Genomic DNA, 18707 nt, shown 5'->3' with positions numbered 1-18707 from the left:
ATCGGGATACATTCCCCTTATCATTGTCCTGGCAAAGTTCAGGATGACCATTATAGCTTCCATGACAACACCTGGCCTGAAACTCAGCTGTAATGGATGGCGAAAATTGGATTCATCCAAGAGTGCTTGGACTTACCTGGCAATGGCACAGTGGTCAATGAATAAAATAAATAATAATACATAAATGGCAACAGATGAATTGTGGAGTGGGCCATGAATGCATGTTATGTTAGGCACACTTTTGTTTTAAGTGTAGCTTGACACTTTTAATTTGAAGGAAAAGTGGAGGTCTGATTCAAATCACTCTCTCAGTCTGGATCAGAACCCTGTGCTGAGTTTCTGCTGCTGATCACCCCCTGGGCTGCTGTTTTCTCCTTAAAGTGGCCAATAGCACTTTTGTGGGTAAATAGCCAAAAAGGGGTTTTCTTAGCAGGAAACTGCTGTGATGCCTTGATCTGCATTGAGTGCACGATCTGAATCAGAGCCCTGCATGGCTGCTGTTCCTTCAAAATATAAGTGGTCAGCACAAACACTTTAAAAAGCATTTAATTTAGTATTATGCATTATTTGACCCAGAGTTTACAGCCATGATTCCATGTTGAGAGTTACAAACTTTAAAAAGCATTTAATTTAGTATTATGCATTATTTGACCCAGAGTTTACAGCCATGATTCCATGTTGAGAGTTACAAACTGGATTATTTCTGTGTAAATATTTTGTTCTGCTATGAGAAAGAATTAATTCAGCACAGACATAGTAATTTAGAAGGCTTGATAATGCAATCCTAGGTACGTCTGCTCAGAAGCAAGTCCTATTGAATGCACTTACTCCTGGGTAAGTAAGCAGTAAGCTCACTAGCGGTCAGAAAATGAGGGTTCATGTTAGCCACTTACCTTTAATATTAAATTTCATGCTTGATCAGTCACAAGGCCACAAGGGAGCAAGCATAAATAAAACACGTCCTTTCCACACAGGGCAAAGCTATAATTTGCAACGCGCATTGTAATTATGTCTAGTTAATTATCTCAGTGGTGGATTTCAAGCATCAAAGGTAGGGTACTTTGTAACCATCATGGGAGAAAAAATAAGGCTAATTCCTTAGATGATCCTAATTTCAAAATTGAGACACTGACAAGGTTAAATGTAGTAGTTTTCAGCAGCTTCGAAGTGGTAACTAAAAGTAGCCAGGACCATTATCTCCACCAGTAATCCGCTGCTAGTTGCATAAAAATGGTATTGACTGAGGTAAAAAATAACCCCCTCCCTTACATTTCATGTATAGCATAGATTTACTGTTTCCTGCATCTCCATTTTTTTCTGATGAGTTTTTCTGCCCTCTTGAGGCCTTTGAACCTAATTAAGCTCAGGGACAAAAACATTGTACAATTAATGTGGATTAATATCCTCTTGTGTAACTAAACTCAATAATTTAAGTTTTATATAGTTGTGGAAAGTGGTAAAATGAAGGGCACTGGGAAGAAAAACTTTCTGGAATTTTGAATGTAAAAAAAGTTAACGTGTGATTTATTAAATCTATACATTGTCACTTGATATAAACACACAATTTCCTCCCCCCCTTTGTTTTCTGTATTTACCTTTTGCTCTCCCCCTTTCTTTCTCTCTTTTTTTCCCCTGGAAGATGTGCATCTATTGGCATATGAATAAATACTTTTCTTAAAATGCTGACCTTTGAACTCTTCCAGCAGCATTAACTGGCGTGCCAGAGAATTCCACTGGAAATGGAAGCAGAATGGAAACCAACCCAGCAAATACAATTGGTATGAATCCAGAAAAATATGATTACTATTTTCTTTAAAGCCTGCATATGCAATTAATTACTTTCCCCCCATTGTTCTGATATTTCCTTTACATTGAAATGAACAGTATGGATATAATTGCATCTGTATTAAATGCATAACTTACATAAATTACGTAAATAACTACACAGATTATGTTAAATAGTGGACAGCAAGATGAATAGCATAGTATTTGGTGGAAACCAAACCGCGTCTCAATGGAATGGAAATGGGTGCCTTCTTACATCCTTAATGCTGACGCTATTAATCTGTAGCCAGAGTGGCCATTTTTAGACTAGCAGGAATCAGCAAGAGGGATGGAATGGTTGCCCTAAACTGCTACATCAGAGATGGCTTTTGTTGTTGAACTGCAACTTGCATTGGCCTCCGCCAGGATAGCTAAGGGTCAGGAATGATGACAGTTGGAGTTTGACATCTGAAGGGCCAAAAGTTTCTTACCCCCATTTTCCAAGAAATAACTGTAAAGTTATATATTCAAAATTGTTTTATGTGTATTAGAAACCCAGTTAATATCCCTTATTATGTTATGATCACGGATTGCATGGCTAGATTGTTAATTCCACCTTTTCAATGCGTTATTGTATTTAGAAAGGGAGTCTCTGCTTTCACAATTGTAACCTAAAAAAGCAGAGGTGCTGTTTGTGGTGTATGGTGCCATTGTCTTACTACTATAACATGAATCTGCACCTACCCACTGGAATTCATTGGCAAAAGCATACTATACAGGGAGATATGTATGGGAAAACTGGTAATTTTTAACCGATAAGAAACAAGCACCCAGAAGAAAGCCCTTCCCTCTCAGCAGTTGTTGTTCACGCTGTTTCCTTTCTGTGTGTGGGAGGTGTACGTGGTGAATGTATGTGTTGCATTCAGAACTACATCTTGTTGAATTTTGAATGTTCTGTTATGTTTATTAAGTACCGCTTCATTATTAATTATATGAGTGAGTCTCTGGCTGTCACCTTCTTCAGGCTGTTACTCTGAGCTGCTCATTATGAGGACAACAATAGAAAGAAAATGCAATATTTAGTATGGCGCCATTCCTCACCAACCATACACTTTTTCAGAAAAGCACCAAATTTCCAACATTTTTGACCAATTCATATGGATCATATTCAGATATAGAAGCATATGATATTGTATATATATATATATAGAGAGAGAGAGAGAGAGAGAGAGAGAGAATGCATACAGTGGTACCTTGGTTTGCATACGTCTTGGTTTGCATACGTTTTGGATTACAAACACGTCAAACCTGGAAGTGCGTGTCCCGGTTTGCAACCTTTTTTTGGATTCCTATCTTCTTCTTGTTCTTCTTCTTCTTCTTCTTCTTCTTCTTCTTCTTCTTCTTCTTTTTGGATTACAAACAATTTTTTTTGGAGGCCCCATTGGTCAAAGCGCGCCTTGGGTTACAACCTGTTTTGGTTTACAAACAGACCTCTGGAACAGATTATGGTTGTAAACCAAGGTACCACTGTACACTTAACTAATGTTTTTATTTGAGTATGACGCAGCAAACAGTGAGTCATATAATAATTGCAAACTTTTTCATAAGTACTAAATTTACACCATTATTGGATTAATACATGGTGACAATTTTCAGACAGAGAGGCATTAAATATTTCACATACGTTTGTGGATGCAGCTGATTGAGCACCATAGGAGCCAACCCCTAGGGGCCAAAAGGGACTTTGATCCCCAAATAAAATATTTGAGGGGACTGGAGCCCCGCAAAGTTGATGACCATTGCCATTCACATGGTGTGTGTGCACCGCATCACGTGATTGATTATGCGGGGCAGGGCTTACCTGGGCCCCACAATATTTTATTCAAGTTGACACCCCTGCTGAGCTCCACAGGAACTTATACAGCAATTGCATGCTTTTCTACGCCATTTGTGGGGAAGAAGAAGAAGAGGAGGAGGAGGAGGAGGAGGAGGAGGAGGAGGAGGAGGAGGAGTAGTAGTTTGGATTTGATATCCCGCTTTATCACTACCCTAAGGAGTCTCAAAGCGGCTAACAATCTCCTTTCCCTTCCTCCCCCACAACACTCTGTGAGGTGAGTGAGGCTGAGAGACTTCAGAGAAGTGTGACTAGCCCAAGGTCACCCAGCAGCTGCATGTGGAGGAGCGGGGAAGCGAACCCGGTTCACCAGATTACGAGTCCACTGCTCTTAATCACTACACCACACTGGCTCTCATATGTTATCATAGTGATATTTCATATGTTAGGTGCCTGCACAGTCACAACTGGTTCAGATGTAGGATATGCTGCATCTGATATGCTCCTCTCAACACATTGTCCCAGTGCTTAAACATTCAAACTGGTATTCTGTGCATTGCTAAGTGAAATTCACAATGCAACTCACATAAAACAACTGGAAGTGGACATCTGCCTGCCATATGAATCTTCAAATGTGCTAAGTTCATCAGGAGACCTTGGTTTAGATGTCTCCGACGTCATATGGATCGTACCCAGAGGCAAGACTTTCTCCATAGTGTTGCCCAAGCTTTGGAGCTCCCTTCCTATGCTGGCTCATGTGAGTGATGTACCAGAACTGTGCTCTTCCCATTCCTGCTCTGCTACAACACTGCTCAGGAGTAAGTCCATTCAATTCAATTGCAGCTTACAGTACTGCAGTATAGGGCTGCATTTTATTGGGAATCTCTTCTCTATTAAAATAAGTCTTTGGCTTACCTCCCCACAGGCTAGCTTGGGCATTTGGTTGTTCTGTTTCAGTTCTTGAGGCTGTTGAACTGGGCTTGCCCTTTAGCAAGCATTCCATTGCAAAGTGACTTGACAGCGGAAACTCACATTATAATCTGTTGGCTACCAGTTTTAAGTAATCAGGCTTTTTTTTATTTCCTCCTTAGACTGGAGGTTTATCAGACTACTCCTCAGAGAGACACATTAGATTCACCACCCACAGGCATATAATCATTACTTTTTGCCACTTTACAATTTAATTAAAACCAGTCAGCACACTTTTTAAAACTAGCTTAAGGCTCCATTGAAGAAAAAGCATGCCAAATATGCTCTAAAGAAGCCACCTGCTGATACCGATTCTACCTACCTATCTGTCTGCCAGTTCATTTAGGTTTATTATGTTCAATCCGCACAGATTATACATAGTTCCTTATATGTACTTTTCTTCTACTTTAACAAGCTAATATGGACAATGGGAATCTGTAAGAACGTAAGACAAGTCCTGCTAGATCAGACCTAAGAACCATCTGCTCCAGCATCCTGTTCTCACAGTGGTCAAACAGATGCCTATGGGAAGCCCATCTGCAGATATTGGGTGCAACAACACTCTTCCTCATTGAGATTTCAACTATTGGTATTCAGAAGTACCAGAAGTAGTACATAGCCATCATGTAGCCACTGATATACTTAATGGAAATTGCCCAGAGCTCTTTGTTCTAGCAGCTTTAGGGTGTCATCCTACAATCAAGATCCCCCTGCTGTGAGGTTACAGGATTCATCAGAAGCCACATTCTGTTACTGGGTTGAAGTCAGTGCAGTTATACTCAAGAGTACACCCACTGAAATCAATGGGCTTAAGCTATGCATGCCCACTGATTTCAGTTGGTCTAACTCTTAATATGACTTCATTGGATACAACTCATTGTTCTGTTTTAGTTTAAGAGAAACAATCAAGTTCTTGTCTATATTTCTGATTTGCTTGTCCTCTGATATTTTCCTCCAAATCTCTATGAATTTCCTCCTTTATTGAACAGTCCAAATATGTTCCCTGGAAAGCATAAAAGGAGGCTAAATCAATGAAGGAAAAAAATTGCTCCTCCAGCTAAAGCGCACAGCTTGAGAAATTAGGGAATTTAGATTTCATTCTAGTCTGGTTGCATCTTCCAGAGGGAAAGTTTTTTGTTCCCCTCAGAATTATTTTATTTCTTTGGTGTTTTCTTCGTTGGCTTATAACATTTCTACATTGATCACCCACAAAAAGTCATCTGACTGGTTTACAAAATGAGAAAAATCATAAAATTAGGTGAGTTTGTTTTCTTTCCATTCAGAAATATGTGGCTTCTCCAGGCTTCCTCTTTTATGGGGTAGGGGTGGTGCTGTGGGTTAAACCACAGAGCCTAGGACTTGCCAATCAGAAGGTCGAATCCCCGCGATGGGATGAGCTCCCGTTGCTCAGTCCCGGCTCCTGCCAACCTAGCAGTTCGAAAGCATGTCAAAGTGCAAGTAGATAAATAGGTACCACTCCTGCGGGAAGGTAAACGGTGTTTCCGTGCGCTGCTCTGGTTCACCAGAAGCGGCTTAGTCATGCTGGCCACATGAGCCGGAAGCTGTACGCCTGCTCCCTCGGCCAATAAAGCGAGATGAGGGCCGCAACCCCAGAGCCGGTCATGACTGGACCTAACGGTCAGGGGTCCCTTTACCTTTACCTTTAAGACAATCAAAATGATTAGAGCCCAGGCAATATCTCATATTATGATCTATTAGACTTTCCTAGCATGGCCACACACAGCTGTGAAAATTGTTTGTAGAGTCAAAATGTGTATATCCACCTTAGTTGAAATGGTATGGCCAATTTGTTTAAGTTAGCAGTGATTTGAAGGTCATGACTGTGGGCTGATATTGGGCAGATGCTTTCATTCTGATATAGCTGTGTACAACAAGGTGTTGCCAGATGAACTGAAAACAGTATCTCCATTCAAACTTTGCATTATGGGTGGGGATCACATCAAATGCCTGGCACCCACATTTTGCAAACCAGTGGTGGGACCCATCTGCAAAGTATTTTTCTCACATGTGGGTATGTCTTATGGGATTTGCTTTTACTTAATATAAACTTTCAGTTTGAATATGCTGAACTTTTTTTTAAAAAAAAAAGGTTGTCAAGCTTTCATAAAAATGGAAAATCCTTGGGTTGGTTTGTGTTGTCAGTGGAGAAATTCATTTCCCCAAATAGGATTTAGACTTGGGACTTGGTGATGTGACATCTTAGGCTGAGTTTATAACCTGAAAGCCAGTTTTCATAGTGCTTAAGCTGAAATGGAGAAAAAGTACCCAATCAATTGATGAATATGCAGCACCCAAACTATACAACAGGGGTCAGCAAACTTTTTCAGCAGGGGGCTGGTCCACTGTCCCTCAGACCTTGTGGGGAGCTGGAGTATATTTTGGAAAAAAATATGAAAGAATTCCTGTGCCCCACAAATAACCCAGAGATGCATTTTAAATAAAAGGACACATTCTACTCATATAAAATCATGCTGATTCCTGGACCATCCGCAGGCCAGATTTAGAAGGCGATTGGGCCAGATTCGGCCCCTGGGCCTCAGTTTGCCTACCCATGCTATACAACATATGCTAATTACGGCCACTATCTTTTTTTTATAATACACCAACTCTGCAGCAATCTCCTGCATTACACCTTACTAAGACTCATCAGTCGTATTGGGATGATAGATTCCAAGAGCACTTTCCCTTAATGTGTTGGAAAAGGCCTGATAAAAGGGTGGTCGTATTGTTAATATGTGATTGATATATTAGGTGACTTTCTGTGAGTGTTGCTTTGGAGCAGAGGAGATCGCTTCCACTGTGCAATGCTGTTCAATGATGGGCTCATTTTTCAGTTGGAAAACTGCATATTAAAAAAAAAGTCTAGATCATTTATATATAAGTAGCATATAAATAACTGCACAGGAGGATTTTACTAAAGTACTGAGTTCTTATTGTAGAGGATTTACGAGGCAAATAAAAGCAAGTGAAATTGTTAGTTTTGGGTTTAGAGGAGTCTGTTAAATTATTAACCTAAGTTTATTTTTCTCCATGTGCTCTGCATTTTCCGCTCTCCATCCAAAATGTTAAAAATATTTCTTGTAATTACAAATATTTTAATATTTCTTGGAGGAAAATCTTCTTCAGCCTTTTCTGTTGAGCCTTTATATTCTCTGTGCTAGCGGACTTCCGGAGGCGGCGCGACCGGTAATGGCTGCCTTCTCCGAGTAAGGAGAAGGGAGCTCCGCTGTAAACGGGTCGTCCGCTACGGCGAAGCGGAGACCCATTCAGGAAAACCACAGGTGGCAGAAGCCTGTGGTCTCGGGACCCGGCGGGCGCCAGAAGCAGCCCCCAAAACGTTGAAGGGACCCCGTAAGGGGCTCCGGATCGCGGAGGGGGTAGCGGCGCTGTGGGTCGTTGCGCAAACAGCGAAGTGAAGCCGCATTGCTGTTGCCGGTCAGCGCTGTCCTTTCTTCCTGCAACTTTTCTGAACTTTGGAAACTACAACCCGTGAGTAAATTTGGACATTGAAAACTTTCTGAAACTTTTGTCAACTTTCTGAAACTTTTTGAGAACTTTATGAAACTTTTAAAACTTTTTTAAAAAGTTGAAATCTGGCTGAAAACGGAGTGAGGATAAGCAGGAAGCCCATCTCCCGCTATACTGAACTTTAAGCAAAGAGCAGGAGGAGTGGAGACAAAAAGTTATGCGTTAACTAAATGCTGGCACCCTGTTAAAGCAGTTTTCTGAGTGAAAGACTTTGAGCTATTGACTTTTGCTGGTCATATTCGGGGTGCACTGATATCCTTCTTCTGTGGTACCAGTGGATTATAAAATAAATAAGAATCTCTGGTGCTGGAGCTGCCTGGATGAGCACCAGTTTGCAACTTTGGATACATTGAATTCAGGTTTTGAAACATTCTGAGTTGGAACTGGATACTTTGAAACTGTTGCAGTCAAGGCACTGTAAGAAACACTGTTTTGCTTTAAGTTTTACTCTGCTAAAAATAATACATTGTGGAGGCGATAGACATGGATTTAAATTTATAAGTTTAACTTGGATTTGATCTTTTCCCTGAAGACGTATTAAGCTCCCTCTAGAGGATTTTGGACTTACAGCAGTGACTTTGTTTTACTTTCCCTTTCCCGGCTTCTGTTTGACTATTGCATCTGGGACTCTGCTTTCTCATGGGAACAACTTGGATTGACCTTGGATTACAGATAACTTTGGAATGAGTGGCGCAAGGAGAAGAGGAAGGACTAAACAAACAACTCTAACTTTATCTGCAGCCTCACAGCGTAGATCTTCTGTGCCGGCCTTGCCTTCCACTTTGCCTCCAGACATAGAGGCGGCCTCCCTAATACAGGCAGGGGAGGGTGAGACAGAGGAGCTGCACCTGGGAGATATGGCTTCAGGGACAAGTAGCTCTGTCTTGGAGAAAATTTTGGAGAAACTGGAGGCTCTGGACAAGAAGGCTGATTTGCATACAGCTAAAATTGAACAGAACACAGAAAGCTTGAATAAGCTGACTGGACAAGTTGCACAGAATGCCCAGTCTATTGGAGAATTAAAGGAGGCTGTAGGTGAAAATCGTAAACTGGCTGAAGATACTAGTCAAAGATTGGAAGAACTTGAGAAAGAAGTAAGACCACTCAGCAAACAAGTTGGAGAACATCAGATTTACTTTTTGATGACAGAACTGCGAAACAGGGAGACCAACTTGAGGATACGGTCAATACCAGAGGTGGAAGAAGATAATTTTATTGAATTTCTAACTAAGGAATTTGCCAAGTTTTGGAAGTTAGAGGAAAAAGACTTTAAAATTGTATCTGCTTTCAGGCTTGGCAGAGTCAGAAGGACAGAGAAGCCCAGAGATTGTTTGATAACACTGAGATCAAAGGAGGAAAGGGACAAGATTTTGGGCCTGCACTACGAAAAGTCACTAGACATTTTGGGCAAGAGAATTGAAATCTACAAGGACATTCCTAAGCAGTTGCTCGACCTTAGATCTAACTACACGGAATTGGCAAGACTGTTGAGAAGCAACGCAATTATCTTCAGGTGGGAGTTTCCACAAGGATTATCCTTTACCTACAGAGGGAGAAAGATCAAAATCAAAACAGTGGAAGATAGAGACAAGTTTTTGGGAGCACACGGAGAAGACCTCCACAAAGGACTTGGATTGCCAGCGCCAGAACTTCCAGGGGAGCCCGCCCCCTCGGATCCTCAAGGACCGGAGAACAAGGTACCACCCCAGAAAGAATAACCAGACCTATCCAGGATGTCTCTGCAGCTTTTGAGTTGGAACATAAATGGCTGTAACAGTCCCGAAAAAAGGTCTAAAATTTTTCATATTTTAAAAAAGGAACAATTGGACATTATATGCTTACAAGAAACACATGTGATTAGGCTCCATAGAAAGGTGTTAATAAATAAAAGGCTTGGTCAAGAATTTATATCATCGGATACAGTTAAAAAGAGAGGTGTAGTGATCTATGCAAAAGAGAGCCTTTCACCAAAATTTCTCTTTAAAGATGAAAGTGGAAGAATCCTCGCAATAGAAGTACAGTATCAAGGAGAAAAAATTTTGATATTAGGAATTTATGCTCCAAATGAAGGAAAATCGGATTTTTATAAGAAGTTGCACGAGATCATGCTGGATTATCTGGATTACAACAACGTCATCATGATGGGGGACATGAACGGGGTCGTATCAACAAATATGGATAAGTCACAGAACCAGAACATTACTAAAGAGGGAAGACTACCTAAGACCTTTTTTGAAATGACTGACAATATGGACTGGGTTGACATCTGGAGAGTTAGAAACCCCCTGGGAAGAGAAGGAACATTCTTTTCTGAAGCTCAACTGACTTGGACACGAATCGACCAAATATGGATAACTAGAAGTCTGGCACCTAAGGTGAGGAAGGTGGAAATCTGCCCCAAAACATGCTCCGACCATAACGCCTTGAGAATGGATATGACATTGATCCCAATCGGCTCCTTTAGATGGAAGATGAATGATGGCCTGTTTAGAGATCAAAGAATTGTAAAGAAGGCCCAAAAAACCTTAAAGGACTATTTTGAGATTAATTTGAACACTACGGTGGAAAAAAGAACTATCTGGGATGCAAGTAAAGCTGTGATGAGAGGGTTCTTGATTCAACAGAATTCCTTAAAGAAAAGACTGCAAAATGAAAAGAAAGATAAAATTCTGGAAAGTATCAAAGAGTTGGAGAAGAAGTTAAGATCTAACCCGAAGTCCCAACCGATTCTGAGAGAAATCAAACTTTATCAGGCGCAATATTCCAAGCTGATAAATCAGGAAATAGAATGGAAGATTAAAACAATGAAACAAAAAACTTTTGAATCGGCAAATAAATGTGGGAAACTGCTAGCTTGGCAGTTGAAAAGGAGACAAAGATTAAATACAGTAACAAACTTAGAGGTTGAAGGAAGGAACATTCAGAACCCGGGAGAGATTAGAAAGTGCTTCCAGAGGTATTTTAAAAAGTTATATATTCAAGGGCCACAAGATGAAATAGAGATTACACAATTTTTGGAGAGAAATGGATTAGCAAAGCTGTCAGAAGAAAATAGAACAATTTTAAATGGCAAAATAACACGACAAGAGATTGAACAGGCCATCCTGAGTCTGAAACAGGGCAAATCACCAGGGCCAGATGGACTGACCTCTAACTACTATAAGACATTGAAGGATTATTTGATACAACCTTTGTTGGAGGTCAGTAATGAAATAATGGAGGGGAAGAAGGCGCCTGAATCGTGGAAAGAAGCATTTATCACATTGATTCCAAAGTCAGAAACTGAAAAGACACAACTTAAGAATTACCGTCCCATCTCCCTTTTAAATGTGGATTACAAAATATTTGCAGATGTTTTGGCACGAAGATTTAAGAAAGTTTTAAGTGAGATAATCCATAAAGACCAGGCAGGCTTTCTCCCGGGCAGACATATGTTTACTAACACAAGGAACATCATAGACATATTGGAACTTTTACAAACAAACATAAACACTAAAGCAGTTTTAATTTTTATAGACGCGGAGAAAGCCTTTGACAACATTTTTTGGAAATTTATGAAGGGGAATTTAAAAGAAATGGGAGTGGGACGGGGGTTTGAGAACGGGATTGAGGCAATATATTCAGAACAAAAGGCTAAACTGATAGTTAACAATGTGGTTACAGAAGAGTTTAAAATTGAAAAAGGTACACGACAAGGCTGCCCGATTTCCCCATTACTGTTTATTTCGGTTCTGGAAGTGCTCCTGAATATGATTAGGGGGGACCGGTTGGTGGAAGGGATTCAGGTCGGAGCGAAACAATATAAACTTAAAGCTTTTGCAGATGACCTAGTTCTGACATTACAGGAGCCGGAGTCTAGTTTGAAAAGAGTATTACAATTGATTCAAAACTTTGGTCGAGTGGCAGGATTTAAGTTAAATAAGCAAAAAACTAAAGTTTTGGGGAAAAACATGACAGATATTGAGTTGGAACAGCTTCAGAAAGAGACAGAACTAAATGTGGTTAAAAAAGTTAAATACCTAGGGGTAAACATAACAGCAAAAAATCTGAGTTTATTTAAAGATAATTATGAAAAATGTTGGTCAGAGATTAAGAGAGACTTGGATAGTTGGTCAAGACTAAAACTTTCTTTGTTAGGCCGAATAGCTGCCATCAAGATGAATGTATTGCCAAAAATGTTATTTTTGTTTCAGACACTGCAGATTGTAGACAAGACAGAGTGCTTCCGGAAGTGGCAGAAAGATATTTCTAAATTTGTCTGGCAGGGCAAAAAGCCCAGAATCAAATTTAAAATATTAACAGATGCGAAAGAAAGAGGGGGCTTTGCCCTGCCAGATTTAAAGTTGTATTATGAAGCTGCAGCTTTCTGCTGGTTAAAAGATTGGTTACTTCTTGAAGATACGGATGTCTTGGATTTGGAAGGTTTTAATAATGCGTTTGGATGGCATGCATATTTATGGTATGATAAAGCTAAGATAAATAAGGCCTTCAAGAACCATATTGTCAGAAAATCAGTTTTTAATGTCTGGACAAAATATAAAGACTTACTGGAGAATAAAACTCCGAGGTGGCTGTCACCCCTGGAGGCTAAGGCTCGGAAAAGAGCCAATATGGAGGCCAACTGGCCAAAATATTGGGAGATAATAGAAAAGGATGGTGACAACTGGAAATTGCAGAGTTTAGAAAAGATGAGAGACAAAGTGCGAGACTGGTTACACTATGCTCAGATTAAAGAAGTGTTTAAAAATGACAAAAAGCTAGGATTCCAAGTGGAAAAGTCAAAGTTAGAAACTGAACTGTTAGAACCTAAGACTAAGGTACTTTCAAGAATGTATAACTTGCTGCTGAAATGGAACACACATGACGAAATGGTAAAATCAACAATGATAAAATGGGCGCAGGATATTGGGTATAATATTATGTTTGAAGATTGGGAAAGGTTGTGGACCTCTGGGCTGAACTTCACTGCATGTAATGCGTTGAAGGAAAATGTGATGAAAATGATGTATAGATGGTACATGACCCCTGTTAAACTGGCTAAAATATACCATTCGTCTGATAGCAAATGTTGGAAATGTAAGGAAAATGAAGGAACATTTTTTCACCTCTGGTGGACCTGCCCTAGAGTGAAGGCCTTTTGGGAGAAGATATATAATGAATTAAAAAAGGTGTTTAAATACACCTTTACTAAGAAATCAGAGGCCTTTCTCCTGGGTATTGTCGGCCAGAGTGTGTTAAAAGAGGACAGAACATTCTTTTTGTACGCAACAACAGCAGCAAGAATATTAATTGCCAAGAATTGGAAAACTCAGGAGCTACCCACTGTGGAAGAATGGCAGATGCAACTGATGGACTATATGCAATTAGCCGAGATGACCGGCAGAATTCGAGACCAGGGAGAAGAAAGGATGGAAGAAGACTGGAGGAAATTTAAGATTTATTTACAAAAATATTGTAATTTGGCTGAGTGCTGAATTGGATGCCAGTGCAGACAATTGTCTACCATTAAATTAGATTTAAGGCTGAATTATATGTCAAACCAAATTAAGATTATTAATTAAGATGAGTTAAATGATAATTTGTTTGAAATTAATTTAATAATGATGTAAGTGTATGCGGGAGGTGTGGGGGAGTCCCATGTAACAATTGAGAGATGTTAAATGGACAATGATAAGTGCTTATCTAATATATGCTTTATTTGAAAACTTTAATAAATATATTATAAAAAAAAAAAAAAATATATATTCTCTGTGCTAGCAATATGTTTTTTCCCCAGTCACTGGAAGTGCTGATTCGGCAAAATAGGGGCTGACTAATGGAACAGTCTGATGACATGTTGTGCATTTGTAGGTAACAGATGGGTGCCATCCTGATCATGCCAATGGTAGTTTTGATAATGATTTTAATGGAACAAAGATTTTGTGTATTGTACAAGAGGGAGGTATCAGAGGAGATAAACATATATTTCATCCAGAACAAATTTAAACTCCTATGGTAATGAATAGTTTCAGAACAAAAAGTGTGTCTGTGTGTATCTGTGTGTATCATGTTATATCGATTGACAATCACACTGGATAATATTCAATATCTTTCAGAGTGCCCACTACACCTTCATCTCTAAAATACATGTAATTTTCTGCATCTCTACCACTTTATGCTTTTGTAAACTTACAATGATACAAGTACCTCTGTGTAACAATAGATGGAAGTGCTGTGCAGCACTTTTGATAACTGTGACACAGTTCTTGCGCAGAACAGATATCTTCAAGCCCGAAAACACCATGGAACCAAAGGGGGAAAATACTACAACTAAAATATGCGTTCAGCCTAATTTTTAAAGTGGTTTTATTTGCTTTTGTGTGTGTTGATCTATGTGTCTGTAGCAGTTCATCCAGTCTTTCAGGATAAATGATAGCAGTATCTCCGTGGCCTATTAAAAGAAGTAAAAGCACAGAAATGGGCTTTCATTACTCCTGGCTTTTTTGTGCCATAGAAATACAGACGAGTGTCTTTGTTCCTTCTGTTAGTTGATAATGCCAAGCTGCACACAAAAGTGCTGAAGTAATGCTTGCGAGCCAAGTGGTGACAGGGTGGGGGCGGGAAGAGAGAGTGAAAGGGGTTACCTGGGGATAGCAAAGTCATCCCCTAGCTCCCCCCCATCTCCCCCCAACTTTAGTAGTGCCATCCTAGCTAGCTTCTGTTCAGCATCAGTGCATTTAAAACAACTTTAAAGAGGCTTTCTATAGGGAATTAAAAGAAAGGAGCAAGATGAAAAAGGAGCCCTTTTATTTTTTACTGGGGATTAAATTAGCGACAGCATGTTTGAAAGGAAGAGTCATAAATGGGGGAGAATTTTTGGGAGTGTAGACTATGCAGGAATGAGAGAGGACGCCAAACGTTCCAGCTGCTCCCAGGGATGGCCAGCCTTCCTGTCTTCAAACAACTCAGCTGTGAAATGATGCAAGCCTTGAGATTATTACCGGTCCCTGGTGGCAATTCATATTCAAGAGGAGCGAGGGTTTTCTAGCTCCTATCTTGGTCTCATGGGCGATAGCATTGTAAGTGATTATGTAGTATGTCAGTGTGTGCTAAATGTTCCCTTTAATGACCTAAATGACCTTGATCATGGCATTGTTTTGCTTTAGTCCCCCATATCCTTTCTCAGCATCTCCCCCCCCCCCACCAGTTTTATATTAAATGATCACACCAGTTCTTATGGCAAAAGGTAACATTGTTCATCTTAGAAATCTCCAACCATTGCAGCTCCCTGGTTTTTAAACCCTCCTAAAAGCCGCATTTCTTGCTTTCAGAATTAGTCGTGTTTGCTGGTGTGGAATGCTGCTTTCTCCTGACACAGCACTATTGCGTTATCCGACAGCATCCCGGGCCACAGGGAAGACATGTGCATCTTAGGGACACAATGCATTACGTTGGCTATAGCTATTAGCTACCAGAAGCATCTTGACAATCGCTCAGTATTCATTCCCATGCTGTTTTTATTTAGCTGATAAGCAAAGAGTGCAATGGTGCATGGGATGGAAAAGAGAGACAGAGGGAACATATCCTTCTCAGGAGAAAGCAGACTAATGTGTTCCCAAACTAATCGCCACCTGCTCCTGTGGTCTTTATTCTGGGCTCCAACCTCTGACTTGCAGGCACACAACTTAAAAGCAATTCTCCTTTACTCCAACCCTGAAGGAGAAGACCATACTAAGCAAAGGGCTTGTCTGATGTATGGGAAACTCCCCTGTTTGTAAATGTTTCCACTGGGTGGGAGCAAAATATGTCAGCAATGCACAGGGGTCACCTGTCTGTTTTATATCAACATGCTGTGCAGCTGAATCATGTTGACAGAAGCTTTATGTGCTCCTGGAACAATGTGGGAGCAACTCCAGAAGTAGTGGCAAGCATGATGAACCAGCCCAGACCCTGTGGTATTCATCAGAGGTCCTTCTCCATGTGCCCCACCTAAGAGAGGTTTGGATGGTGGCGACACAAGAACATGACTTTTCAGTGATGGTTCCGTCTGTGGAATGCTCACCCCATCCTGGAAGCATGCTTGACTAAATCCTTATCAGTTTTAAGGCGCTGGGCTAAGACCGCAGGCCTTTGGAAATTAAGCTGGGCCATATAGCGGGGCTCATCTTTTTGTTGGGTGGCTAGGACTTGTCCTTATTCGTATGCTATTGCATTGTTTATTATTTTAAATTTTCTGGTTTTCATTGTTTTATCTGTGGTATTCTATCTTGTTAATGTTAATAATGTTAATAATGTTAATAATAATAGGCATCTTAGTTCTGAGGGAAGAGAGACTCCTTAGACTATTCCTCTTAGGAGGATGCATTGCCGGATCCTGAACCTAGAACTGGCAGGCCAGATCTTTTGGATGACCAATCTATTCCATAATCATCCAACACTATTCTCTCCCAAATGGAGCTGGAGGCTATGGGCACAATTTGAGGGCAGTTATTGATACAGTGATACCTCGGGTTACATACGCTTCAGGTTACATATCCAGAAATAGTACCTCGGGTTAAGAACTTTGCTTCAGGATGAGAACAGAAATCGTGCTCCGGTGGCGTGGCAGCAGCAGGAGGCCCCATTAGCTAAAGTGGTGTTTCAGGTTAAGAACAGTTTCAGGTTAAGAACGGACCTCTGGAACGAATTAAGTACTTAACCCGAGGTACCACTGTACTTCAGTGCATAGCTACAGACCAGAGTGCTGTCTGTCTAAATCCCTTGCCACTTTACTTGAGGATCAGAGCTCTGGTTATCAGTAATGTTCACTTCAGAGTTTGGCCTTCTTAGAATATGTCTAATGCCTGGGAGCTGTCCATGGTACAGAAAAAGAGTTCATGGATTGCACTACAGTGGTACCTTGGGTTACGTACGCTTCAGGTTACAGACGCTTCAGGTTACAGACTCGGCTAACCCAGAAATAGCACCTCGGGTTAAGAACTTTGCTTCATGGCAACAGTTTCAGATTAAGAACAGACCTCTGGAACGAATTAAGTTCTTAACCCAAGGTACCACTGTACTGGCATGCAACCCCTGCAAGGTTGGTGAAGTCTGAATACAGCCCTGGGTCAAAAAGGTTGTCACCCCGCCTTAGGTTTTGCATGGTTCAGCCCATGACAGGACATTCTAGTTGTTAGATGGCGCTTTACGCAAAGGAGCCTTGGGAGTCAAGCCCAAGTGCTCGGAAGACAGAGGCTGGGGCTTTGCTCAGTCAGGATCTAAAGGAAAGAAAAGCTGGTAGATGGAGCTTGAGTTTTGGTGGCACAAAATTTGGGAGCATTATAATCCTAGAATCATAGAACTGAAGAGTTGGAAGGGACACTGGGGGTCATCCAGTCTGGTAGTGTTACTTTGAGTCTAGCATTGCATGCTTCCTACTTCACCCTCATAATATCTGCTGAACTTGTCCATTGGCAAATTGATGCCTTTCCTCCAACTGTTTTCTCCCCCCTCCAGTACTATTTTACTTATTTAAGAAAATATTTGTATACTGCTTTTTTTTTTAAGTCAAAGCAATTTGTCCTTAAAGATTCTCTTTTTCTGTTAAGTCCCCTCTTACAGGAAAAATGGTTCTACACATCTATTATTATGGAAGAATTTTAAAAAACCAGACAAGCACTGCATTTTTTTCTGAAGCTTCTTGCAAACAGCTGACCATGCTAATTAATAACCCATAACTCATTGAATATTGTATATAGCAGTGGTATTGGTATTGTAAATCACACCAGAGTAACTTATAGTTCATACAGTTAATTTATAGTGGGCAGATAAAAGATGGAAGCACTAGAAAATAATTTTTCTAAGGTAAGTGTTAAAGGAAATGCTGGTTTCATTCAATTATTTAAGCCTCTTCTGTAAGTGTATCTACTTCCTCCAGGGTGATTAAAAGCAATACTATAGATCATATACTGTATGCATGTACTCTGTAACCTAAGATACATATATGTAGAGGTTTATACTTTGTAACTCTAGACACCTACATTACATCTTGAATATGTGGCTTGCTTGCTTAAAATGGAATGATCCATTAAATAGTAATATGCATAGCTGTCTGACTGAAATTTCTTACAACATTAGTGTCACAATGATAGATTAATAGTCCTTGCAGTGGAAATGTATCTATGCTTCAACAACCCTTTGACATAAACACAAATACAGCTGCAGATGTTATTAATCCTCCTTTTATTTGTTATACATATTTAAAACCATAAGCTCTGCCTTCATTATAAAACTTGCTGAGGCTCCTTCTCTGAGTGAACAAATTTTGGCTATTTTGCAGTTTACACCCTACAAACAGTCGTCTGTTGATTAGGGGCGAAGAAGGTGGAGCTATCCCAGAATACCTGAGAGGATCAGGATTAAAAAGGGATGTTGGCTCAGTTCTTTTGTTTCAAGGTCAGTTTTTTAAAAAATAAAGGGGGGAAAAAGATAAATTTGCCCATCATGTTTTCCAATGATTTATGAGCCACACAAGATTACTATGCAAGAAGTAGCCTAATAATGTATGGAGACTACACTATTACAACTGACTTTCTAGAGGGCTTTCTGCAACTACATTCCCATCACTGAAAAG

General features: G+C 40.2%; 1 long non-coding RNA gene across 1 annotated transcript in view; it reads left to right on the top strand.

Annotated features, from left to right (window-relative positions):
• Positions 1 to 16953, top strand: part of LOC310757702 — a 139861-nt gene extending 122908 nt beyond the window's left edge. Inside the window, exon 3 of the long non-coding RNA XR_014545430.1 lies at positions 16740 to 16953. This is a non-coding gene — a long non-coding RNA (uncharacterized lncRNA). The remainder of the gene's footprint in view (positions 1 to 16739) is intronic.
• Positions 16954 to 18707: the final 1754 nt, after the last annotated feature.

The sequence above is a fragment of the Podarcis filfolensis genome (genome assembly GCF_964270895.1).
Source record: "Podarcis filfolensis genome assembly, chromosome: 2".
NCBI lineage: Eukaryota > Metazoa > Chordata > Lepidosauria > Squamata > Lacertidae > Podarcis > Podarcis filfolensis.
This window is presented reverse-complemented; position numbering and strand designations above follow the sequence as displayed.